This window comes from Callorhinchus milii, unplaced genomic scaffold (assembly GCF_018977255.1).
Source record: "Callorhinchus milii isolate IMCB2004 unplaced genomic scaffold, IMCB_Cmil_1.0 Scaffold7, whole genome shotgun sequence".
NCBI lineage: Eukaryota > Metazoa > Chordata > Chondrichthyes > Chimaeriformes > Callorhinchidae > Callorhinchus > Callorhinchus milii.
Genome location: NW_024704748.1, coordinates 1873292 through 1899595, shown reverse-complemented (window position 1 = coordinate 1899595; position 26304 = coordinate 1873292). Strand labels below are relative to the sequence as shown.

The following is a 26304-nucleotide window of genomic DNA, read 5'->3' as shown; positions in this document are numbered from 1 at the left end:
TGGTGGGGTGAGTGGGTCGGGGGACGTGGAGCAGGCCGGAGCCGGCTGAGCGGAGGGAACGGGCGAGTTGGTAGCGGGTTAGGAGGTGATAGAGGTAGGGTGGGGCGAGGCCATGGAGGGCTTTGTAGGTGAGGACCAGGATCTTGAACTGGATCCTCTGAAGGATAGGGAGCCAGTAGTCGGGCGAGAGTGGGGGAGATGGGGTCACGGAGTTTGGTGCGGAAGAGGACACGGACTGAATATCCACCTGAATGGCACTTTCTTTAACCTTCAGAAAGGGTTAAACTCAACCTATTGAGAGCTCTACGACCTTCTTGGAAAGTGCAATGTACGAAAAGCAAAGGGGAAATGTTTCCGATTTGAAACATAAAACCTTGAGTCACCCCAGCCTTGATAGGACCCATGACTTTATATGTTTTTCCTGCGAGTCTTATCTCGATCGTGCTTGAAACACGCAAGGTAACAAACTGTCATCTTTGTCTCCTTTGTAACACCAAGACGTCAGGACACCCGGCTTGGGATTTCTCGTGCCTGGTAACACGAGTCAGTCCCTGATGCTCCGATGCATCAATTATTTTTTATAGCTATTCGAGGATCACATTTCAGCAATATTCCTTGTAATTATATCGGACATCCGTTACTTTTCATCTCCCAGCAACACACAAGGGCATCAGAGGGACAAAAGTTGACGAGACGCAGTACACACGCCAGGGACATTCCTCCAGCAAATCAATCCGTTTGTTAACTGTAACTTGAACAGTGCAACGGTTCAAAGTTCATCCAAAGCTGCGAAGGGAAAGCCATAACTTTCACAGAATCATCAATCCCGAGCAAAAAAGGAAGGGAAGGAAAGAGAACACCATTTGCCAAGCCCCGGCAAGAAGGGATTTATTTGCTCAGTTATGTTGGAAGACTAAAAGCAAATGTCTGATCTGCCGAGGGTAAGCTAACACCTCAAGAAATCATTTATTGTTTTCTGCTCTGGACCGGGCTGTGTATTTCTGCCGAGTGTTGCATTTCCCATTCCCATTATTGTTTGTCAGGAATAAAATTAGTAATTACGTTATTTCAAAAACTGCTAATCTGTGGTGTAACATCCTTATTTCAGAGATGTCAGTCGCCTGTGTGAGATCCAACGGCAAATTTATTACAAGCATTTCATTGTTCGCCCTCAGGAAACGCAGTTCTGCAAGGAAGGACTGGCATAAACGAACAGAGTTCTCTATCAGAAGGAACTAAGGAAGAGAAAGAGATCACTTATGGGAATTGCTGTAAGTGAGAATGGTTCATTGTTCAATACCCAACTATTATTGCACAAAAAAGCCAGGCTGTAAAGATTGTGCACAATTCTTCTGCTGTGGAGTATTATAGATTGTAGGAAAGAAATAGATTGTTCGCTGAATGGACATCAGCTATATCCTGCTAAAGCCATAAATGTAAAAATATGGTGTGTCTGAATAAAGATTATGATCTGTTCATTCAATCAATGATCCCAAACTGATATTGATTTTCTTTCATGCTAAGAAATGCATCCTTTTTTTTCCCACAAATGTCACCTTCTTGTTATTGTTGTTATCCTGGCAATTCAGCTGTCAACTTAAACGGGGAAATATCTCGAACCTCAAGAACTTCAAAGGGGTAAAGAAAATGTCATAAGCAGGAGGCAGACTTGCAGCATGATAGACTTCAGTGAATCGGGCAGCAGGTTTGTGCATTTACACACTTGGGGAATCAAGATTATACAAACACACGTCATGTGTGGAGAAGCACTAACTCGTGATAGATATACGGGAGACTATTTGATAGGGTCGAAAATAAGAATTACGCAGGAATCAGTGATGTATTGCATCGATCTTAACCGATAAGAGTACAAACGCTGTCATTGTGCTGCAGGAATTATTAGCCACTTTCAAAATACTGTACTGAGATGCCGGGATAATGTAAATGTAAGCAACAACAAGAACAGTATTATATTTGTATTCAGTGACCTTTCACGTCAGGAGAACGTCCGAAGACGCAGGACAATCAGTGTTTCGGACCCGAGCTGTGGGGTCGGGATCGGGGAGGATGGAGGGCAAGGGGGAGGAAGGAGGGCGGCCGAAGTCACGGTCGAAGAGGAAGTAGGAAGTGGAGATGGGTCTTGAAAGAGGCAAGGGAGGGGGTGAGGCGGAGGGACTGCGGGATGGAGTTCCAGAGGGTGGGGACAGGGTGGCAGAAGGCCCGTCCGCCAACAGTGGGGCAGGCGAGGCGGGGGACATGAAGCAGGCGGGAGCCCGCTGAGCGGAGGGAGCGAGCTGGTTGGTAAGGTGTCAGGAGTGGCAGAGGTAGGAGGGAGCAAGTCCATGGAGGGCTTTGAAGGTGAGGACCAGGATCTTGAACTGTATCCTCTGTGTGATGGATCACGGAGCCTGGTGCGGGAGAGGACACGGGCTGCAGTGTTCTGGATGATCTGCAGCCCATGGAGGGAGGAGTTGGAGAGGCCGACAAGCAGGGAGTTTGCGTAGTGGAGCCTGGATGTAATGAAAACGTGTCTGAGGGTTTTGGCGGCCTGCGGTGTGAGACAGTGGCGGAGCCGGGCGATGTTGCGGAGGTGGGGAAAGGTAGAGGAGTTCATGGCACGGACGTGGGGTAGAAAGGGTAATCGAGGGTCAAACAAGACGACCACCTCGGTGAGCAAACTTAACAGATTGTAAGTGTAGGACTGGTGAAGTGACAGCACAAAACCAACAAAAACTCCAGCACCAATTGACAATCCCCATCCCTCCTCCTGCTCCATGGAGATATATGGAACAGATTCCAGCAAAGCGAGGTGATGTTGTGTTGAATTGTTGCTTCAAAAAAAAACTTGATTTTGAACCATTGGCACCTGAATTTTGAGTTTGGGGATACTCATCTCTCTAAAAAAAATGCACATTTTAATAAATTCTGTAATAAGAATTTGTTCCTCTATCTACAATATAATATTTATATACATATATATAATAATAATCCTTGCATTTGATATAGTGCCTTATCACGTCTTCTAGACGTCTCATATCTCTTCACAGAATATACTGTAAGGTGAATTTGACCGTATATTTTGTGGCCGAAATGCGACAGACAATTGCGCACAGCAGCGTCCCACAAACAGTCTTGGATTGAGTAACCAATTTATTATTATTATTATTATTATTTTTCTTTGAAGGAGTTATTACCCCAGGAAAGTGATCTGCTAATTGAATAACAACTGGGTTCCTACTGACTGCTAGGTAAACGGAGGCGTGTGGAGTAAGGAAACTTGGCCAATGTTTTGCCCTGCTGGGAATTGAACCCAGGTCCTCTCGCTTGAGAGGCGAGTGCTCTAACCACTGAGCTACAGGACTCACACATATATAGAAGTTTGCCTACTGCGAACGTTCGAAATGTAATTGTTTGAAATTAGTTGCGCCACGCATCAACAACAACAACTTGCACTTATATAGAGCCCTCCATGCAGGGTAGCATCTCAAAGCGCTTAACAGTGGCGGAGTGACTCCGAGTCGGGGGGGAGGAGGGGGGAGGTGGCCGTAAGTGCGGTCAACGAGGAAGCTTTTCAGGTGGTACTTTAGAAAGGGGAGAGAGGGGGGAAGGCAGAGGGATTGAGGGAGTGTGTTCCAGAGTTTCGGGGCATAGTGGCTGAAAGCGCGACCTCCGATGGTGGGGCGGAGGGTGCGAGGGACGAGCAGGAGGCCGGAGCCAGTCGAGCGGAGGTGCTGACCGGGTGGTGGATTGGGGAGTGAGGAGGTCGGAGAGGGAGGGAGGTGCCAGGGAGTGGAGGGATTTGAACACGAGTGTGAGGATCTTGAAGTCGATCCATTCGGTGATGGGGAGCCAGTGGATCCTTGGCCAGAGCTGGTGAGATGTTGGGACAGAGGTTGGTCGGCAGAATCAGGGGGGAAATATGATCAAACATTAGCTCTGGTGCGCACACTACTGTGTATTCAAGTACTCAAAATGCCATGGTTCCAATATTATCAGAGTATAATTCTTTCACAGTTCAGCACTTTCTTATTCAAGCCAAAGGACACGTTAAAATCTTTTAAGGAGATCACCGACTTACTCCTAAACAAAACTTTCAGTTGAGAGCAAGACTCCCTTTTTCTTTAATTATATTTCCTACTAAGTAATCCAGGCATTTTTGTTCTGAAAATTACTAGTTGATGGTCTGCTAAAGGAGCTTTAGTAACGATTTCCAATTATATGTCATTGAAATCCACCAAATCAAAAGCAAGTGGAGTTCAGATACAATTAACTTAAAGGCAGTGAAAACTCTAAAATTAAAAAGGAGCTTTTCGCCCTGCCCTTGTTCTTCAGAAATAAATCTACAATTAAGGTCTAGGATAACCCTTCCAAATGCTAATTCTATTACTTATCTTAAAAAAACATGACTTAGTATCAAAAAAGATTCAGTATCAGTTTTTTTAAAAAAAAACATTCTTGGACAGAGACAACAAAAATTCAATGACCAACCTCTTAAATTTACGGTAATTTAAACGTAACCCAAGAACATTTGCTTCATTCTTTTTATTATTTGGGTGCAGAAACATGGGTGCGGTTGGAATTTGGGGGGAAGATTTGACTACTGTTTTACTTTCCCACAAGTTTTCTCGTCTTGTTCTTATCTCAGCCATTTACCTTTCTCCACATATCCTTCCTTTCCCGGGACTGAGGCCAACATCACTTCCAAAATCAACACTGCTTCTACGGGGTGGAATATCCAACACAGAAAGTTGGCAACAGCACTAAAACACAACGTGATGGATTTGAGAACTGTGTGAACCAAAACTTGGACAAGAATCAAGTCTAAACTAAGCTTCTTAATCACAAGGTCGCTGAATATTAAGACGCATCATCAACAGAGGTTTGATTATATAGAAGACACTCCCTACCACAAATTTGATTCGAAGATCACACTAATTAAATGTTTTGTGCACTTAAGCAATGTATAAAACCAAGCTTAAAGTGCATTCAGCTACTGCCTGCTCTGGAGACTTGCTCTGGTGCACCATTATATTACATATTTCGCGCCAGCAATGCAAGGCAAGCAGTCCTTTTTTTTTGTTAAGAAAAATAAGTTATCAAAATAATTGTAGTATCAAGTGGCTATTAAGATTGTAGGAGATGAGGACAATAATCCTTGCATTTGATATAGCGCTTTATCACATCACTGAAACTCCTTAAAGCCCTTCACAGAATAAACTGTAAAGTGAATTGACTGTGTATTTGCGGGGCGAGATATTAGAATCACGTATGGTCCCGGTCCTCACTCAGAGTCCAAACACACACACACACACGATACACACAGACACACGATACACACAGACACACACACAAGATACACACAGACACAGACAGACAGACACACACACACAAGATACACACAGACACACTCACACACAGATACACACACGCACACGCACATACAGTACTACAGGAAGCCTAATTGATTGTCTCCTGCCTACCACAGGGCACTGAGGCTTATTTTAGTGCCTTCGCCACCACTGAGATCAGCTAACTCAGAAAAGACTAGAAATTCCTACTGTGTCTAGACTTATACCACCGTCTTAACATTTCGGAGCGTTGCAGAATTCAGCAAGAAATTGGCCAAATTATTATAATAATAATAAAAATTCTACGCACTATAAATAATGATAGGAAAATAGCGCAGTGTAAGCCAGGTGCAACTTCTCCCCTTGGAGTAGAACCTGGGCCCTTTCCCAGTGTGAGGGCTCAGCTGCTCGTTGAATAAACTGACTTTAATCCTTGAGGGAACCCTCAAAACACCTCCAGCCACCTTTGCTTAAATGACCAGGTCCTCAGTGTTGTGCTGCGGTTCATATATTGAAGAGCACCTCGCAGTGGCAATTCAGGAATCAATTATAAAATACATTCGAGCGCCATTACATTTTGACGTAAAAATGGTAATAGTTCAACGGGTAAAGGAATTAATCTGGAGATTTCCAATTTAGGCGCACAGCTGGTAAATAAACAGCATCGCTCCCCAACCTTTCCTTGCTTCGCTGCTGTGAAATGAGCATCCAAATCCCATTATATTTCACATTACCCTCTTGGTGGCGGGTACTTTTACCACATTAAAGAATGTTACATTAAAAAATGAGTTCATGCCAGAACGAAACACAAGAAACAAGCCAACACATCCCGGCCTCTTGTGACAGCAAGAAATTCCCCCTCAATTGATACACACACAAAAAAAAATCATCAAAATGATTTCTAAGGTAATACAGCACTGATTTCTGAAGAAAAATAATAACTGACACATTGATAGATCTTTCTTTGTTGGATGCTGTGCATTCCCAACATTTTGGAAACCGTACATTTTCTGTATTTAATTGAAAACTTACTATTTTCCTGTATGGTACAACAACAATAATAATTCTTGCATTTGATATAGCACCTTATCACACCTTTGAGACGTCTCAAAGCATATCACCGAATACATTGTAAAGTGAATTGACTGTATGTGTTGTGGGCGAAACGTAGCAGTCAATTGCGCACAGCAACGTCCCACAAACAGTCGGGGATTGAAGTGACCAATTTATTATTAATGAATGTATTAGGGAATTAACTGTTAGGTCAAGATGGTTAAATGATTTTACACTATTTGGCAAAATATTGGTCAAGTTTCCTTACTCCACACGTCACTGTTCGCCAAGGAGTAAGTAGGAAACCCGGTTGTTAGTCGATGAGTGGATCGCTTTTCCGGGGATGATAATCCCTTCCAAATAAATAAATAATAATAATTTGGTGACTCAATCCACGACTGTGTCCAAATTATTATTACTTATTTGTTGATTTGTGGGACACTGCCATGTGCAATTGGCTGCCGCATTTCGCCCATAAAATAAACAGTCAATTCAGTTAACAGTGTATTCTGTGAAGCGCTTTGAGACGTCTCGAAGACGTGATAAGGCGCTGTATCAAATGCAAGGATTAACATTACTATTTTACAGCTTTTGGGTGTGTTGCTAACTGCCAGCTACAGAGAACTGCAAGTTTTGTGCAGAATTCTGGAATTGAAAGAGTTAAAATGAATGCAAAATGCTTAAGCTGAAGAGCTCCGGTATTTAACTGCCGCTTTTGTTCTGATTAAGCGATGAGAATGAAACGTACAATTAGGATTGTACAGAGCCGATCGTCTGTCAAACTGAGCCAAATCACATCAAAACAAGGATTTTCTTCATAATCCTTCTGAAGCTTTTTTGTCTCCCCTGTGGTTTTTTGGAAAGTGCATTATTACAGTCACACTAAGCACTCTGTCACATTCCGCTCATTCAAATCATTTTAATTAAAACGCGGATATAGCTACGTTTTTGAGTGGGAAATGGTGCAAGGATTTCGATTCTCCTTGCGTTATCTTAGGAGAATGGAAATGAACAACAGTGCAACAAGGTCGTGTTGCTTACTCTTAATGCCTCCAAATGGATCTTTCGAATCCACGGCAAGAAACCTCAGTAGTATTTTCTTTCGCAACTCTGGTTTCCTCGTTTCCGAATTCATTTTTCCTCTTGTCAAACAGTATTTGCGCGGCTTTGTTAAAGGTCATTGACTCGGTGAAACCCTACACCTCCGGGAATCAGTTGCGAGACCACAACATAATGTGGATCCGTGTGTGTGGTATGAGGCTTTCCTTTATCGAAGGAAATTTCGTGTCCGGACAATAATGGTGGCAGAGCAAAAATATTACGCACAACAAGATTACATGTGTGTAATCCGCTGGACAGTGTACAGCATTTCAGACCCAAGCTGGGGTTGGGGGGGAGAAGGGAGGGGAGAGGTAGGGGGTTGACCGATGGCATGGTCGAAGAGGAGAGTTTTGAGATGGGACTTGAAGGAGGCTAAGGAGGGGGTGAGGGGAGTGACTGGGGGATGGAATTCCAGAGGTTGGGGGCACAGTGGCTGAAGGCTTTCCCTCCAATGGTGGGACGGGTGGGTCAGGGGATGTGGAGCAGACCAGAGCCGGCTGAGCGGAGGGAGCTGGCAGGTTGGTAGGGGGTTAGGAGGTCACAGAGGTAGGGTACACACAACTCGACAAGAAGACCCACTTACTCTGTGAAACAGGACACATTAGTCAATAAGCACAGGTTGCCTGTTACTTCAATTATCTCAGCAATATAGACTTGTTTCTATATTTGTTCGATTAGTGCCATCCTGGTTCAGTTGGGAAAAATAATTTGGACACTTCAATCCGCGACTGTTTGTGGGACGCTGCTGTGTGCAATTGACTGCTGCGTTTCACCTGCAGAATATACGGTGAATTCACTTTACAGTGTATCCTGTGAAGCGCTTTGTGACGTCTCGAAGACGGGATAAAACCCTATATCAAATGCAAAGATTATTGCATGATTATCACAAATGTCACACCACTATTTAAAAAAGATGGAAAGGAAAAGATGGGGAACTCTAGGTCAGTTAGTCTCACATCAGTGATAGGAAACATTTTAGAATCATTGATTAATGATTGACTCGTGGAGTCCTGTAGCTCAGTGGTTAGAGCATTCGCTTTGCAAGTGAGAGACCTGAGTTCAATTCCAGGCAGAGGGCGAAACCTTGGGCAAGTTTCCTTACTCCACACAGAGCCTAATAATAATCCCTCCAAAACCCCAAACAATAATAAATTGGTCATTTTCAATCCATGACTGTTTGTGGGACATTGCTGTGCGCAATTGGCTGCCGCGTTCGCCCACAAATATACAGTCAATTCACTTTACAGTATATTCTGTGAAGCGCTTTGGGAAGTCCTCCCGACGTGAAAAGCGCTATATCAAATGCAAGGATTATTATTATTATTATTAAGGATGTGTTAGTGCGGTATTTAGAGGAGCACAATATTATTAGGCCAAGTCAACATGGCTTTACAAAAGGGAAGTCGTGTTTGACAAATCTCTAGAGTTTTTTGAGGATATTTCGAGTAAACTGGATAAGGGTGAATCAGTGGATGTGGTCTATTTGGACTTCCAGAAGGCATTCGATTAGTCCAAAAGATAGGGGCCCATGGAATTGGGGGGAGCATATTAACGTGGATTGGGGAATAGTTAACGGGTAGGAAACAAAGAGTAGGGATAAACGGGTCCTTTTCAGATTGGTGGGATGTGACTAGTGGAGTGCCACAAGGATCAGTCCTTGGGCCTCAGCTATACATCGAAGTTAATATATTTAAATTCGCGGATGACTCAAAACTAGGAGGAAGTGTCAACACAGAGGATCACATTAAAAAAATGCAGCGAGACATAGATAGGTTAGATGATTGGGCAGGTAGGTGGCAGATGAAGTATAATGTAGGGAAGTGCAAAGTCATCCACCTCGGCAACAAAAACAGTAGAGCGGGATATTTTTTAGAAGGGGAGAGACTGGAATGTGTAACGTCCAGAGGGACTTGGGTGTCCTTGTACACCAATCACACAAGGTTAGTCTGCAGGTTCACCAAGCGATTAGGAAGGCGAACGGTATGTCAGCATTCATTATGAAAGGATTAGAGTATAAGAGTAGGGAAGTCTTGCTGCAACTGTATAGGGCCCTGGTGAGACCACACCTGGAATACTGTGTGCAGTTTTGATCTCCTTATTTAAGGAAGGATGTACTTGCCTTGGAGGGGGTGCAGCGCAGATTTACTGGGTTAGTACCAGAGATGAAGGGGATGACTTATGAGGATAGGCTGACCAATTTGGACCTATATTCTCTAGAATATAGAAGAATTAGAGGGGATCTTATAGAAACCTATAAGATCATCAAAGGGCATGATAGAGTAGATAGTGGGAGATTGTTTCCCCGGTTGGAGAAACTAAAACCAGGGGTCACAACCTTAAAATCAGAGGTAGCCCTTTTGCACTGTTTTGAGGAAGAACTTCTTCACTCAAAGGGCGGTGAATGTATGGAACTCACTACCCCAAAGGGCTGTTGACGCTCAGACCTTGAACATATTCAAGACTGAGATAGATAGATTTCTTATTGCAAAAGGGATTAAGGGATATGGGGATAAGGCAGCGTCAGGTTATTAGCTGGAGTTAGATTAGAAGATCAGCCATGATTGAATGGCGGGGCAGGCTCGAAGGGCCGAATGGCCTACTCCTGCATGTTATGTTATGCTGCCTTTCTGATGAGATATTAAACTGAGGTCCTGACTGCTTCTTCAGGCAGATATCAAAGATCCTATAACACTAGTCAAAAAGCGAATAGGGATAAGATAGTTTCCCAACATCCTGGTCCAAGAATCCCCCAGTGGTGTGTCACGGTTCTTTTGTAAGATCTCACTGTGTGAAAAATGGCTCCTGTTTCCCGACAAGTCCATAGAGTTCACGCAGTCTCTACGCAATAAATCAAAATGTGGAACTCAAGACGGAGATTATTATCAGAATAAATGAGCAACTATATTTAGGCCCAAAATGGAACTATTGCCACGTTTCATCCACAAAACATAGTCAATTCACTTTACAGTAGATTCTGTATCTATAAGCGCTTTGAGACGTCTCAACGATATGATAAGGCGCTACATCAAATGCAAGGATTGCCTTAACTGAGATAAGAAGGCTGGATTGAACAGTTTATAATAATGAAGATGTATAACAAGGCAGGAGGAGGGAAATAGCCAGGGAAAGGGGAACGGGCAGAGGAGATTTTGGGGCATTTCAACTAGGGCTTGCAGTCCCAGGGCTGCAGAACTTTAATGCCTCAAATCCCGTGATCCCAAGAAGCTGAATGTTACCTCATCCAGGATACCTGCAGTCGTTCCCTGCACCAACGCCTCGAACCCAGGGTACCTCAGAGAGAGTGTGTCTCTGGCGTGGCCTGCCTCTCGAAATTTAGGAGAATCCCGGGATTTCGGGAGCACCACTATTGTACGGGATGCTGGGATCGGGTTTCCCGGGATTGCACCCCCCCCCCACACCCCCAATTGCAACAGATGATCTGCGGCTTCGTTAACTTTGTGGAATGATTCAGTTCAATTCTCACACGTTAAAATGTAATAATCCTTGCATTCGATACAGCGTCTTACCGTGTCGCCAAAGAGCAAGCAAGTCGCAGAAGTGAAGTGTAGTGACGGTGTGTTTGTAGGCCAACGGGGACCATAGTGCACGACTAAAGTCACCAATTTTATTTGGGGCATTGTTGGCCCCAGGATACCACAAGAAGCTCCCTTCTCTTTTCGAATAGTGCCTCAGGATCTTTAACGTCCACTTGAACAGTCAGTTAAGTCCTCAGCTTAACATCTCATTTGACTGATGGCATCTCCTACAATGCAGCACACACCCAGCAATGCATTGCAGTGTCAGTCTAAGCTATGTGACTTGAAAGTCCCGACACGGGGCTTGAACCCACAATCTCCTGACTCAGAGGCTACTGACCAAGCCAGGCTAACACCTGAGCAGGCTCGATGAGCCGAATGGCTTTCAGCCCACCTCTAGTCCTAAGGTTTAGAAAGCAGAGAACCGAAAGACCCTTTTCCTTCATGTCTTTTTACATTATTATAAGCTGGAAAAGCATCGGGAGCCATTAAATAAAACACAATTTTCTGCCGGAAATGAATAGCTTGACCGTAAAACGGAGCGGTTATTAAATTTAACTTTATGTAATTATTTTGAATGAAATGATTCATATAAAATATATTTCAGTTATTAAATTAAAGTTATTAAATTAATTGCATATTTTAAAAAAAACAGGAAAATCTTACCCTTGATCGAGCAGCCAGCAGTCTGAAACAAGAAGTGATGATCTGAATGGGTGAGTTTCCAATCTAACGCAGGAAAAACTGCACGTGAATCAAACTCCAATTGTTAAAGAATGCAATAAAGACACGTTGTCGTTAATTACAAGGACACAAGCTGAGGATTTATTCAATAGGCAGCTATGGTAGAAGCAGTTTGTGTTGGTCTACCCAGGAAGACATTGAACGTAGGATTTTCTTCAGCATGTCTTAAAACAACATGTAATTAAAAGAACAGGAATGAGTTCAAGTTGCTTACAGTTTGGAGGATTATCTCAAGAGACGTCAAACTTCATTCAACATTAACCAATCGACCCTCTTTTGTCATCGGGTACTCAGAGCGATGCGGAAAAATGAACCGATATTGAACAAATAAACCCAGAACAATAGTTCAGGATGCACCAAGGCAGTAGGATGAGAAGCCATGGGTTTAGAGTTGCTAAGGGAAATTTTGTAAATCTAACCCTTTACCTGAATCTGCATCAGTCATTGATTGGGATAATCCAATCATCAGTGGAAGGCTGTACTTTAAGAGTGTTTGTTCCTTATTTTTGCAATCCAAAAAGATTAGAATATCACCAATATTTGAAGTTCGGGTGTGATACATCCAACATGAATAAAAAAAATCACGAATAACAAATACTTAATGGTGGAAGTAGTAACATATATGTACTAATGGATTTGGGGGATGATTTGGTGTTTTTTCCACACACATTAAATGTTAAGCAAGGATACAAAATGTAACCTAGAATCAAAATGGGTTTCACTTCATAAGTCTTTCCGCTGGTTACGTGTGAGTATAAATGAAGTCTCTGGCAACACAAACCTCACTGAACTCCTGCTCCCAGCACCACTTGGAGGCGGTGGTTTTCAGAGCAATGGATGTTGCATGTGCTTATATGGAGCAGGGAACATAAATACCCACCACTACACTGGAGTCCTGTAGCTCAGTGGTGAGAGCGAGAGATTCGGGCGAAATGAAATGTTGGGCGAGTTTCCTTGCTCCGCACGTCCCGAAGACGTGAAAAGACGCTATATCAAATGCAAGGATTATTATTATTATTATACTATTGGAGAAATCCAGCTTCTCTCACAGCTGTACAAATGCAGCGTATTCAAAAAGTTGTGCAAGCATTTTTTTAAAAAAAACTATAGATTAGGTGATGCAAACAACAGGTTGCATCCAGAATACATTTAAGTATCGTTGACGCTCAGAATCCTGATGACGGGAGCACAGAAGTGTTTGGAGCAGAGAAAATGGACCGGGGTGTACTAACTGGCGAGTCAGTCATGGGTTTCCCGTAACCCGATGTGTTATGCTGATACTCTTGGTTTCCCCACGTGACAGTCGACTGCTATTGAACGTCTGTTTGCGCAAAGAGGGCCAGGGAGCCCTGGCAACGATAGCAGTCTGGGAGAAAGTTCCACAGGAAGATAAGCAGGGTGCACAGATCTGCCAGCAGTATGTTTGGATCTGTCGGACTGCTGCAGAATCTCGAGGCAGCTGCAGTCGCTCTTCTGTTCCTGGCAAAGAGACAAGCTCTGGCTTAAATACTAGCAACTCTTACCCGGCTGCTCCGATCGTAACGCCGCACAGAGCTGACGAGTCGCACCACATCTCTTCCACGCAGCGCACGGCAGAGAGTATTGATAATAATAATAATAATAATCCTTATATTTGACATGCGCCTTCCATGTCTTCCCAGCGCTTTGGGATGCCACCACCCCACCACCACCCCCCTTCCCACCCACCACCTTTTGCGTGTAGGGTGCTGTATAAACACAAGTTGTTGTCGTTGTCATGATATTGCCTCGAAGTGCTTCACAGGCCACGCTGGGAATGGGTAGCATTTATTTGGCAAACACGCCAGCTGACTGACGCAGAGCAATGTCCCACAAACAGCCGTGAAGTAGAAACGAAGGGCGTGAACCAATCGCGTCCAGTCCACCGGTCTGAATGCGCTGAGCATCCAGAGAGCAATGCGTGGGGTTTCCCTGCAGCTCGACAAACAGGGTTAAAAAAAAAAATCCCCCTCACTAAGCAAAGCCCAGACACTGGTGACTCTGCCAATTTGGGCCATCGTTTCACCATAAGGCAACCATCAATGTTTAACTTCACACAATAATGCTGGAAATCTAAAATGCGAAACCAGCCTAAAAACTTGTCTCTTTTACTTCCTCCCCAAACCTCCCTCCCCTCGCCACTGCTCCCGCCATTCCTGCTCAGGCTCCCCCTCTGTTTCCGCGCGGCAATAGCTTTGCGGTGTTTTGCTACACCAAAGGTGCTGTATTCAGAAATACTTGGTCACTGTGTCTTACGGTATATTTTGTTAAGCAATTTGAGCATTAGGTCATCCCCTCCCCCCCACATTGTGAAAGGCACTGGATGAAACGTGAGGATTATTAGGTATTCTATAATAATATCATGTTGTTATAGAATATGAATCTGTCTCCCCCTCCTCTCACATCACCACCATAATCCGTTTGAAACCTACCACCTGCTCCCTCGACCCCATCTCTACTCCCCTCCTTTCCTCCCAGCTCCACCTCCTTGTCCCGCTACTCACTGCATCATAAACCTCTCCCTGTCCTCTGGTACTGTTCCCAGCCCATAAAAAAACGCTGTAATCACTCATATCCCTAAAAATCCCTCCCTGAAGCCTTCTCTACTCCCAAACTACCGCCCTATCTCCAACCTCCCTTTCCTCTATAAGGTCCTGGAATGAGTTGTTGCTTCTCAGCTTCGCTCCTTCCTCTCCCCCCAATCCCTTCTCGTACCTCTCCAATCGGGTTTCCGTGCCGCCCACAGCACAGAAACAGCCCTGGTCAAAGTGGCAAATGACATTCTGCGCATCTGCGACCAGGGATCCTCTGCCTCCTCCTTCTCCTAGACTTCTTCGCTGCTTTTGACACCGTCGACCACTCTATCCTCATCCACCGCCTCTCCTCTCCCTCAACCTCCACGGTGCTGTCCTTGACTGGTTCAGATTGTACATCTCACACCGCCTCCACTTCATCTCCACAAACGGCTTCCCCTCTAGGCCCCACACCGTCTTGTGCGGTGTTCCTCAGGGCTCTGTCCTTGGTCCCCTCCTCTTCAATATCTATACGCTCCCTCTTGGTGACATCATCCACAGATATGGGGTCAACTCCCACATGTTTGACACCCAACTCTCCCTCTCTGTCTCCACCCTCGACTCCAGGAACCAGTGCTGTTCTGATAGAATGTCTGTCAGACATCAAGTCCTGGATGAGAGCGAACTTTCTTCAGTTGAACGTCAGCAAGACCGAGGCTCTCCTGATTGGCTCCCGTCAGTGCCTCTTCACCTCAGGCGCTGACAGCATCACTATCCATGGTTGCGCACTGCACCTTACTAAGCCAGTCCGGAACATTGGGGTCTTGTTTGACCCTCAACTATCCTTTCTACCCCACATCTGCACCATGACCCACTCTGCCTTCCCCCACCTCCGCAACGTCGCCCCGCTCCAACACTGTCTCACACACTGAAACCCTCATAGATACTTTTATTACATCGATGCTTGACTATGGAAACTTCTTTCTTGTTGGCCTCCCCAACTCCTTCCTTCACAGGCTGCAGATCATCCAGAACTCTGCAGCCCGTGTCCTCTCCCGCACAAGGCTCCGCGACCCTATCACCCCCATCCTCGCCCGACTCCACTGGCTTCCCATCACACAGAGGATACAGCTAAGGATCCTGGTCCTCACCTTCAAAGCCCTCCATGGTCTTGCTCCTCCCTACCTCTGTGACCTCCTAACCCCCTACCATCCTGTTCACTCCCTCCGCTCAGCGGGCTCCGGCCTGCTTCACGTACCCCTCCCCTTGCTCGCCCCACTACTGGCGGGCGGACCTTCTGGCACTCTGCCCCCACCCTCTGGAACTCCGTCCTACAGTCCCTTCATCTCGCCCCCTCCCTTGCCACCTTCAACACCTGTCTCCACTCCTTACCTCCTCTTCGACCGTGCTTTAGATCTTCCTGCTTCCCCCCCCCCTGCCCTCCACCCTCCACCATCCCCGACCCCCAGCTCCGGTCCGTAACTCTGTCTGTCCAGCTCCTTGGAACGTCTTTCCGACGTGGAAGGAGCTTTACACGTGTAATTTTGTTGTTGTTCTTACAGTATCACTACAGAATATATAATATATATTTTATACTTCATGATATAATTATTGTACTTTATTCTTTCTGTTGCAGAAAATTGAACACAATACAAAATTGCTAACAGAGAAACAAAAAAGGAACCCACCTCAATGTAATGCAAATGTAACTTTCTTAATATTATTGTTATAAATGGGTGAAGTCCAGTAGCTCAGTAGTTAGAGCACTCGCCTCACAAGCGAGAGGTCCTGGGCTTGAATCCCGGGCAGGGAATCCTGACTCCCAAGTTTCCTCTGTTTACCCAGCAGTCAGTAAGAATCCAGTTGTTAGTTGATTGGCAGATCGCGTTTCTGGGGGTAATAATCCCTTAAAAAAATAATTGGGTCACTCAATCCACGACTGTTTGTGGGACACTGCCGTGCGCAATTGGCTGCCGCGTTTCGCCCACAAAATATACGGTCAATTCACTTTACCGTATATTCCGTGAAGCGCTTTAAGACGTCTCGAAGACGTGATAAGGCGCTGTATCAAATGCAAGGATTATTCCAATTATATATTGTTGTATAAATGGGCAGAATTACATAAACACAAATAGTCGCTATGTGTTTTGAAATAACTTCCAATCTCCGTTAAGGGTACAGTGCTCAACAGTGTCATTGTCTCAGTCTGGCCGGGCGAGGAACTTTGCTGCTTCAGAGAAACAGCTGTCAGCAACTCGGTGCTGATTTTGTTAATTACCATCATTCGCGAAAGGCATGTGCTCATTTCCATCTGAATGTGAAAGCCAGCCAAAAAGCATTCTCCGCAGGACACCTGCTGTGTAAAACAAACAGAGAAGTGAATTAATCTGCATAGAAAATACTGTAGAATAAACCACCCCTAGATTAGCGAGGGCTGAGTGAAATAAACAGAAGCCTTGTTCGTGTTTCAAAGAGGTTGACTATCTCACTGTGAAACAGACGCCTCCTGTTCACAATATTAATTGTAGGGAACAAAGTACCTTCCCCCCACCCCACAGCCAATAAAATTCAGATGGTTTCTAACAACTGGCATCTACATAGCGCCCTTCACGTGTAGGATATTGTCTCGGAGCGCTTCACAGAGAAAGAGAGAAAGGGGAGGGCAGAGGGAGAGGTGACCGTAGACATGGTTGGAGAGGTAGGTAGATTTTTTAGATGACATTTAAAGACTGGTAGCAAGGAGAAAAGCTGTTCCAGAGGTTAAGGGTGTCACTTATAATAATAATTATAACAATAAATAATAATCCTTGGATTTTGATACAGGTCCTTTCATGTCGGGAGGACGTCTTGTGGCGCTTCACATGATTTATTGTGAAGTGTAGCATCTATATCGTCCTTTCTCTCTCATATCCGCGCCACAACTGGCACCGCCTTCCATCACCTCCGGAATATCGCCAGACTACGGCACTACCTCACCCCTCACGCGGCTGAAACTCTGGTCCACGCCTTTATCACCTCAAGGCTGGACTATGGGAACTCTCTCCTCGCCGGCCTTCCCGGCCCTCCCTCCACACTGCAGGTCATTCAGAACTCTGCAGCTCATGTACTGTCCCGCACCAGACACCGCGACCACATCACTCCCACCCTCGCCCTCGCTCGCCTCCACTGCTCCCCATCCCCCAGAGGATCGAATTCAAGATCCTCATCCTCACCTACAAGGCCATTCACGGCCTCGCTCCCTCCTACCTCTCTGACCTACTATCCCCTACTTACTTGCCCGTACTCTCCGTTCCTCTGGCTCCGGTCTGCTCCACATCCCCCGCCCCAACCGCCCTACCATCGGTGGCCGGGCCTTCAGCCTCTCAGCCCCGAGGCTCTGGAACTCTATCCCCCAGTGCCTTCGCCGCCTCCTCCCTTTCCTCCTTCAAGGCCGGTCTCAAAATCTTTCTCTTTGACCGAGCCTTCAGCTCCCCTCTCGACTCTCTACCCCCTCCTCGCTCCCTCCCTTCCCTCCCCTCACCTTGACCATTTCCCGCCTGCTCGGGTCCTGACCCAACTGTACAACGCCTTGGGACGTCCTCCCGACATGAAAAGTGCTCTATAAATGGAATCTTGTTGTTGTTGTTGTATATATTTTGTGGAATACAACAGTAATGTTCCACACAAAACCTGGAATGAATGCCCCAATTTATTTAACTGGGAGATTGTTGGCCCGAACACTGGGACAAACTCCCTTCTGTTTTCAAATCGTGCCATTTGGATCTTTAACGTCTACCAGGACAGGTAGAGAAGATGACAGTATAACGCCTCATCTAGAGGATGGCACCCCACCCCCACCCCCACATTTAAAGGTAAGGGTTAACAATTGCTGTTGCTTTCCATGCATCGGTGGCATATATATATATATACATATATATGGAACTCTATCTGGTTCAGGTACGCTTAATCACAGTGATGGGTTTCCATGTGTGTCAGGGACTTGGCTGATCAAACAAGAAACTTGTTGAGGAAATAAACATTTTGTTCTCTTTATCCTGGTTTGGAGAAACAAGGACTCGAGCCAACTGCGTCATAGGTCAGATGTAATGAAGAGAACCCTTAAAACTGAATAATACATTTTAACCATAACCTCAGAGAGGCACTTGTTAATGCCAATTCAGCGTCTCCCACCACATACTGTGTACGGAGGGTAGCCTGATGCGCGATACTGAGTCGCTGTCGATTAACGGTGAATTATTGACACGTCTGTTCTGTGAACTTGAGTCAACTGGGAATTAGACAAGGAACAACCTTGCCAACTCCTGTCATTTCCATCTCATTCTTCGAAACAAATACACACCATCAGTACGTGGTAGACTGGGAGATGCTTGTTGTGTTGGCAACCATTATTTGATCACTGTTTCCGTTCCACCAATGCAATTGCCCACACCGTCCCAAACAACAGGAACACACAAAACTATCAATGGATGGAGCCACTTGTTGACAGAGGCTACATACTGCGAAAGAGTTCTTGCCAGCTATCAACGTTAAACTTCCTTTTTTTAAAAAAAAGTAGAATCATTGTTTTGGGATTGACTCCAACCCAAGTGCCGGAGGTGAAAGGTAATGTTTAACTGTGTTGCGATAGGGCAGCCCTTCCTGGCTAAGAGCCTATTTGAGACAACCATGAAACGACACAGTGGACTCTAGCAAACATGTAACGTATTCAAGTCAAATTTGTGTCCAAGCAGAGAGCTGCAATATGCCAAATGACGTTGTGCTCACTCGCACAGTGGATAATTTCTGTTTAACCTGAAACCCAGTACGTCCGCTTGGCTCAGTTGGTAGCACTTTCGTCTACCAACGAGACAGAAGGTCATGGGTTCATGTCGAGACTTGGAACTCATATAGTCTAGGCGGATATTCCAATGCAGTACTGGGTGGTGCTACATTGTTGAGGTGCCTTCCTTTTGGATGAGATGTTAAACTGACAACCTACCTTTCTGATCAGGTGGGTGTTGAGATGCCAGGGTGCTCTTTGAAAAAAGAAGAGAAATTCTCCTGCTGTCCTTACGAACTTTCCCATCGAAAAAAATGGTCTTTCGTGTCTTGGCTGTCTGCAAGACATTGCTGTGTGCAAATTCACCTACAAGATGCACAGTCAGTATATCATAGATTTAAGATAATTGGTAAAAGAACCAGAGGGGAGATGAGGAGACTTTTTTTTTACACAGAGAGTTGTTACGGCCTGGAATGCACTGCCTGAAAGGGTGGAAACAGATTCAATAACAGCTTTCAAAAGGAAAAAATTGCAGAGCTATGGGGAAAGAGCGGGAGAGTGGGACTAGTTGGTAGCTCTTCCAAAAAGCCAGCACAAGACACGATGGGCCGAATGGCCTCCTTCTGTGCTGTAATATTCCATGATTCTATAATATCCTGTGAAGCAATTTGAAACATCCTCCCGATGTGAAAGTTTCCATACCAAATGAAAAGATTATGATTTAATTATTCTTAAAACCCTGATCAAAGCCAAAGTGCTAACCAATCATATTCAGTGAAGTAAATCCACAGCCAAATTTTACCTACAAACAGCAGGGCTTGTTTCAGAGAACGCGGGTTGGGGGTGGGGGGGGGAGTGGGAGAGATGGTGGAGGAGGATGTGAAACAGATCCCTGCTGCCTTCTTTCAAACAGGCCGTGCTAAAAGATTACGGCTGTGTTTATCCGCAATTTATAGAAATCATAAATAATCCAAGAATAATCCTGAATCAAACGCGCTGTGTTTTGGCAAGCTCGCCACGCATTTATCAAGATTAAGCGGGTTAGCATTCGAGGCTGCCCTGTTGAAGCAAAACTACTTCAAAGGTCTTTGTGGATTTTTTGACACCAGGATGACATTTTGCCTTCCTCATCCCGGAGCTGATCTGTGTCACTTTCCGTCTCGTTCTGTGCGGGATGCAAACTTGTGCCGCAGTGATGTCCAGTTGCTTAAATAACACAGCCTGTTTAGGTTATCAAAACAAAACTCACCCGCGGCAGTTCCAAGGTGCAAAAGCATACGCCTTGAATAGCTGCACAGAAGGAAGCTTTGCGATGTTGCCATAACCCTCAAATCCTGGATGAGTTCCCGGCAGCCCCTTTCCTCAGCCGGACACGAGCATCATTAAGGGATCAGTTCAACTTTGTATGTGCAAAAGGAATTCTTGGCTAAGGATTTGTCTTGTCAAACTGTAGATAGGGCACATTCTCACAATCCCGTTGGAAAAAGAAACAGGTCGGGGGTTGGACTCTGCAATCTAGTCATTTGCTCTCCTGTCTGATAATGCCTGGAAGCACAACAACACCAACAACAACAGCAACAACAACAACAACAACAACAGCAGCAGCAGCAGCAAATTACATTTATCGAGCGCCTTTCACGTCAGGAAGACTTCTCAAGGCACTGAACAGTCAGGGATCTGCATTGATCTGCAGTATATTGTATCACCAGTGGTTTATATTATAAATTCTATTCGGGGATTAAATGGATAAAAGTTCAACAAACCCTGCAGCACACTGTCAGGGATGGCCTATAAAGCATTGGATGTGATTTTTTTTTTGCTGGTGCAAATCGTTTGATTCCGTCTGGGAGGTGCTCTGACTTTCTGCTCCAGGGATTGGTCTTCCTCTGGTAAAAGTGCCCAAGTGACCGTTCTTCATGAGTGAGCTGGGAAGGTGAGCGACTGAGGCTATTTGAACACGAGATCAGAAAACATTCCTTCACACTCGTGGAACCTGCTGAGTTGACCTAGAAAGCTGTGGCGGCAGAATCAATTGGGATGTTTAAAAGGGAGACAGAATAGATACTTGGGAATTAAGGTTATGAGGGAAAGGTCAGGGAATTGGGATTAGAAGATCGGTCATGCGACAATAAATTGGTTCAACAGACTTATTAGTCTTCTCCAGCAGATTCATACATATGGCTCTTTGTACGTGACTTTGCTGTGCAAATTGGCTGCCGTGTTTGCCCACAAAATACAGTCACTACACTTAGCAGTAAATCCCGTAAAGTGTTTGGCACACCCTCCCGATATGAAAGGCGCTACATGTCAAATGCAAACAATCCTGTAGCTCAGTGGTTAGAGCACTCGCTTTGCAAGTGAGAGACCTGGGTTCAATTCCAGGCAGAGGGCGAAACCTTGGGTAAGTTTCCTTACTCCACACAGAGCCTAATAATAATCCCTCCAAAACCAAAACAATAATAAATTGGTCATTTTCAATCTACGACTGTTTGTGGGACGCTGCTGTGCGCAATTGGCTGCCGCGTTCGCCCACAAATATACAGTCAATTCTCTTTACAGTGTGTTCTGTGAAGTGCTTTGGGACATCCTCCCGATGTGAAAAGCGCTATATCAAATGCAAGGATTATTATTATTATTATTATTCTGTGAAGCGATTTGAGACATCGAGAAGACTTCAAAAGCGTTATCTCAAATGCAAGGATTATTATTATTATATTAGTATTATTATAAGTCTGAATTCAAGCATTCTCGACAGCTCTGATCTGGTATTTTAAAGCCAAAAATGACCTGAGCTGGCTAAATCTAGGTGGAGTTTCAAGCCTGAGATATTTCCTCCATTGCTTGCAGAAACGTCCACTACACTCTGTGCAAAGCTTACGTCAAAACGGGCTGCACACAATTCTACACTGAGTACATGGCAGGAACCAGCATTCCAATTTCTTCATAAGCCTACAAGGTATTAAATTGTTTTTTCCACCAATTTGACCCCATTTTTTGTTTAACTCCAAGAAATAACAGCTTTTTTGTAATTCCGACCCGATGTTTGCAGCAAGGATAGCTTCGCTGCTCTATTCGATCCAAGCCTTGATTTCTCCCCTCTCTCCAAAATGACTGATTTGGATCAATTAAATGGTTGAAGAAATTTTTTTCCAAAGTAACCAACAAAATCTCGAGTGTCCTATATTCCGTCAGCGCCAAGTCTGAGAACTTCTATTCCACCATTAAAGTGCCCTCGCATTTTAATCCATGTTACGACCTTACTCTTTCTAAAAACCTACCTGTTTGAATGCCACCTAATTTCCCACCTTACTTTGGTTTCCAATTGGTTTCTGTGAAGCGCTTGACAACATTTTCCTAAGATATTTGTAAAGAAAAAATAATGCCGAGTTGGCCTTCAGTGGCGAGTGTCTCACACTGCTCCTACCCAGATGATCCAGTTTAGGTTTTTAAAAATAATAATAATTTGTGCACTCAATCCACAGCTGTTTGTGGGATGCCGCTGTGCGTAGATAGCTGCCGAGTTTCACTCACAAAATACACAGTCAATTCAATTTGTAGTCTGGTCTGCGAAGCGCTTTGAGACGTCTCAAAGGCAATCTGTATCAAATGCAAGGATTATTATTCTAGTTGATAGATTCTGAGCTGTCTCCTGGTACAGATTAGCTTACTGACATGTAACCTTCTGTCCCTGACACATCACTTCTATTCTTCCATCACTTTCGCACCTCACCTGCGTTTGATTTTCTAACCAGGCAACCAAGTTATCAATTAGCAGCAAACGCACTCTAAAGCGTTGCAACGCACGTGTCAAATGGGTGACTGAAAACGAAACTGGAGCACAGTTTAGATTGTGAATGGTGTGCATGGAAAATCCCTGTTGCAGGATAAAGTGCTAGCCCAACAAAACAAACACATTAAGAAGAAGTTAAAATATTAAACGCGCTGACTGGGAGGAAGCGAGAGGGTCATTAACAGCTGACAAGATTGTGAAATGCTGGTTAGGGTACTGAAGGATTTCACACATAAGTCGCAGGCAGGAGAAGCAGTAATAACAAGGTGGAAAATTGTCGTACAACTCTGTAAGAAAATGTGTATGTTATAGTTAATGTTCAGGAGTGGAGTGGAAGAGCACCCAGGTATCACACCGCTAAAATTAGTGTCAAAGACAATTAATTTTACAATAGGTTCTGTGAAGCGCTTTGAGATGTCTCCACAAAGAGATAAAGCACTACATTGAATGCAAGTATTATTATTATTATTAAGTTCGCATTGGGCGTAGTTAGAGCAGCGCAGAAGGGACAGAAGGGACAGAGATAGAGGAGGCAGAGTGAGAATTGTATGCAAGTCACAGGAATGTCAGCATCGCGTTTACAGAGCATGATTATGACTCATTAAGCAGTCAGTTACACGAGTCTTATGCAGTGGCCTCCACCACTGCTTTCTGGTAACTCGTCCCAGCTGTTGATATACCTGCTAAGAAATGTTTCCTCTGCTTTTGACTTGAAAATGACTGACAGTCTCCTTATGTTGCAAATAACTAAGTGACTACGGTACTCCAGGTGCAGCCTTACCAAAGCACTGCGGTCTTGAGTCCGACTTACTTATAGAGCCTTGAAAGATTGGCTCTGCAACCCAGCATTCCTCGTGCATTACCCAATCCAAATGTGTGGAAGAGGTCTTGAAAATCCACACCAAAACCAATTCGGACTGTGTGTGTGGGTCATGAAAGAATCAATTGCTGTAACAACATATCCAGGACAGAATGTCCACCCTGCCTTACAATGGCATTAATTGTAACTGCCTGGCATAAGCATAAACAGCTGAGTCTGCATCTGAATAGAGGACTCGGACAGGATAGATCAATATTCTCTACACAAATCGGGTTTCACAGTTTCCGCAGTTGAGCACAGTGAATGGAACAGTGTTGTTTTAATCCAGCTAGCTGTCCATGAAATAAATCTGCTCATCAGACGGCTAGAAGCAGGGAGATTATTGAAGGTAGTTATGGTTGACGCTACTCGAGACTGAGATCCTGCTAGTCAGCAGAGAACTCGTGGAGATGAATAACGCAGTGATACCTCAATACATTAGACCGTCTGATGATTTCGAATTCAAGATCCTCATCCTCACTTACAAGGCCATTCACGGCCTCGCTCCCTCCTACCTCTCCGACCTACTATCCCCCTACCCACCTGCCCGTACCCTCCGTTCCTCTGGCTCTGGTCTGCTCCACATCCCCCGCCCCAACCGCCCTACCATCGGTGGCCGGGCCTTCAGCCTCTCAGCCCTGAGGCTCTGGAACTCTATCCCCCAGTGCCTTCGCCTTCGTCCCCTCCCTTTCCTCCTTCAAGGCCGGTCTCAAGACCTTTCTCTTTGACCGTACCTTCAGCTCCCGTCTTGACTCTCTACCCCCTCCTCACTCCTTCCCTTCCCTCCCCTCACCATTTTCCCCTTCCTCGCTCCCTCCCTTCCCTCCCCTCACCCTGACCATTTCCCCCTGCTCGGGTCCTGACCCAACTGTACAGCGCCTTGGGACGTCCTCCCGACGTGAAAGGCGCTCTATAAATGGAATCTTGTTGTTGTCTGATTTCACTCTCCAGAGATAGGAGACCCTTGAGATCCCATCTCACTAAGGTTCAAACGGTTCACGATTAAAATACGAGGGTTTCTATGAGAAACTGTTAAAACAGTCTAAACCTCGGTCTTCTCTGCAAACCATGTGATGCTTATCTTACCCATTACTTTTCTAAGGGCCAATTGTATGTCACCTGGAAAAAGGCATCATCACCTCTTTGCGTATGGGTGTTTGCAAGTTTCACTAATTCTACCGAGATCACATCAAATAACTCTGCGGTTATTTGTGTGATTCCGATTGCAACGGAAATGGATTAACTATATTGATCCGATCAAGACCCAGCTTGGTTTAATTCTAACAGTAAATTAATCTTTTGAGTGTCAGGATATCCCTTCAATTACACTCTCCTCGCGAGGCATTTGTTTTCAGGATTAAGACACCAAATCAAACTGTTGTAATTAACATCAAAACAAGGTCGTTAAAAATAGATGGCGTGAGAAATTGATAAGTAGCACGGGTGCTTTGCTGAGGATGAGGCACATTGTGGTGGGTATAGTATTCTGCGAAGCGCTTTGAGACGTCTCGAAGGCGTGATAAGGGGTAAGTCGTGAAAAGATCTCGAAGATGTGATATCTTAAATGCAAGGATCATTATTATGATGATGGTGGTAGGCATGTACAGGACTAATGTAATGGAACAGTCTTCCTCTTCAAAAAATCCACCCCTGTATATCTGCTTCAGCCATCTAATAATAAGGTAAACACCGGAAACAGGATTGATCTTGAAACGAAACTGAAGCAATGTCATTCACAAAAAAACTTCCAAAATAAATCAGACTTTGCCCCACAATTTAATGCAATCTTCAATTGAGACAAAAGAGGTCTTGCAAGCTTTCACCTGCAAAATAGTCACAATAGGATATTAGGGTAACAGGATATATATCTTGTGAAGTATATCCTGTGTATACATATATCACGTGAAGCACTTTGAGATGCATCGACATGAAAGGTCATATATCAAATGTAAGGATTATTATTATTATGATCCCAAAGTTTAAAAAAAAATGGGGGATTTTTAAATTAATATGAAATTTTTTTAAATGTAAGCAATTTATATTATTAAATCGCTGAATGCAAGCAACGGGAAAGGTCAACAGACTGCACGGACAAAATGGTGAATGTTTCGAATGTCCGGAGAGGGTGGGTGGGTGGGTGGGTGGGTGGGTGATGGGGGGGCTGTGATTTTCCTCTGTGGGATGACAACAATCCCCTATTTGTACTTGAGGGTCGCACAAACGTTGCAGACCCTGAACCGCTCATGTCCGAGGCGATGCAGCACAACACGTCACGTTCACGCATCATATAAGCATTCCCCCTCCATTTTGTTTCCTGTAAACGACCAGTGCCCAGTTTCTTTCTGTGGTGCTGTCCCGAGTGAAGGTCACCATTAATAAATTCAAGTTGTTTTGCATATAAACCCTACCCCAGCCCAAAAGGTCCGGGCGCCAAAAGTGCCCCCCCGCTGAACGTTCGCACTGGTCTCGGTAAAGTCTGTGTTATTTTGTTTGCAGTAGCTGTTAAGTAGCGCAATTTACGTGTGACCAAACATTAAGAAATATTCAATCAAGAAAAGGTTGGCTACTATTGGTATATGGCAT

General features: G+C 44.7%; 1 long non-coding RNA gene and 1 other non-coding gene across 2 annotated transcripts; one reads left to right on the top strand and one right to left on the bottom strand.

Moving 5' to 3' along the window:
• The first annotated feature begins 669 nt into the window (after positions 1 to 669).
• LOC103190343 lies at positions 670 to 4912 on the top strand. Its single transcript, XR_489148.1, has 4 exons — positions 670 to 941; positions 1176 to 1271; positions 1590 to 1705; positions 4745 to 4912. It is a non-coding gene; the product is annotated as an uncharacterized LOC103190343 (long non-coding RNA).
• On the bottom strand, positions 3290 to 3362 carry trnae-cuc. Its single transcript has one exon. It is a non-coding gene; the product is annotated as a tRNA-Glu (tRNA).
• Positions 4913 to 26304: the final 21392 nt, after the last annotated feature.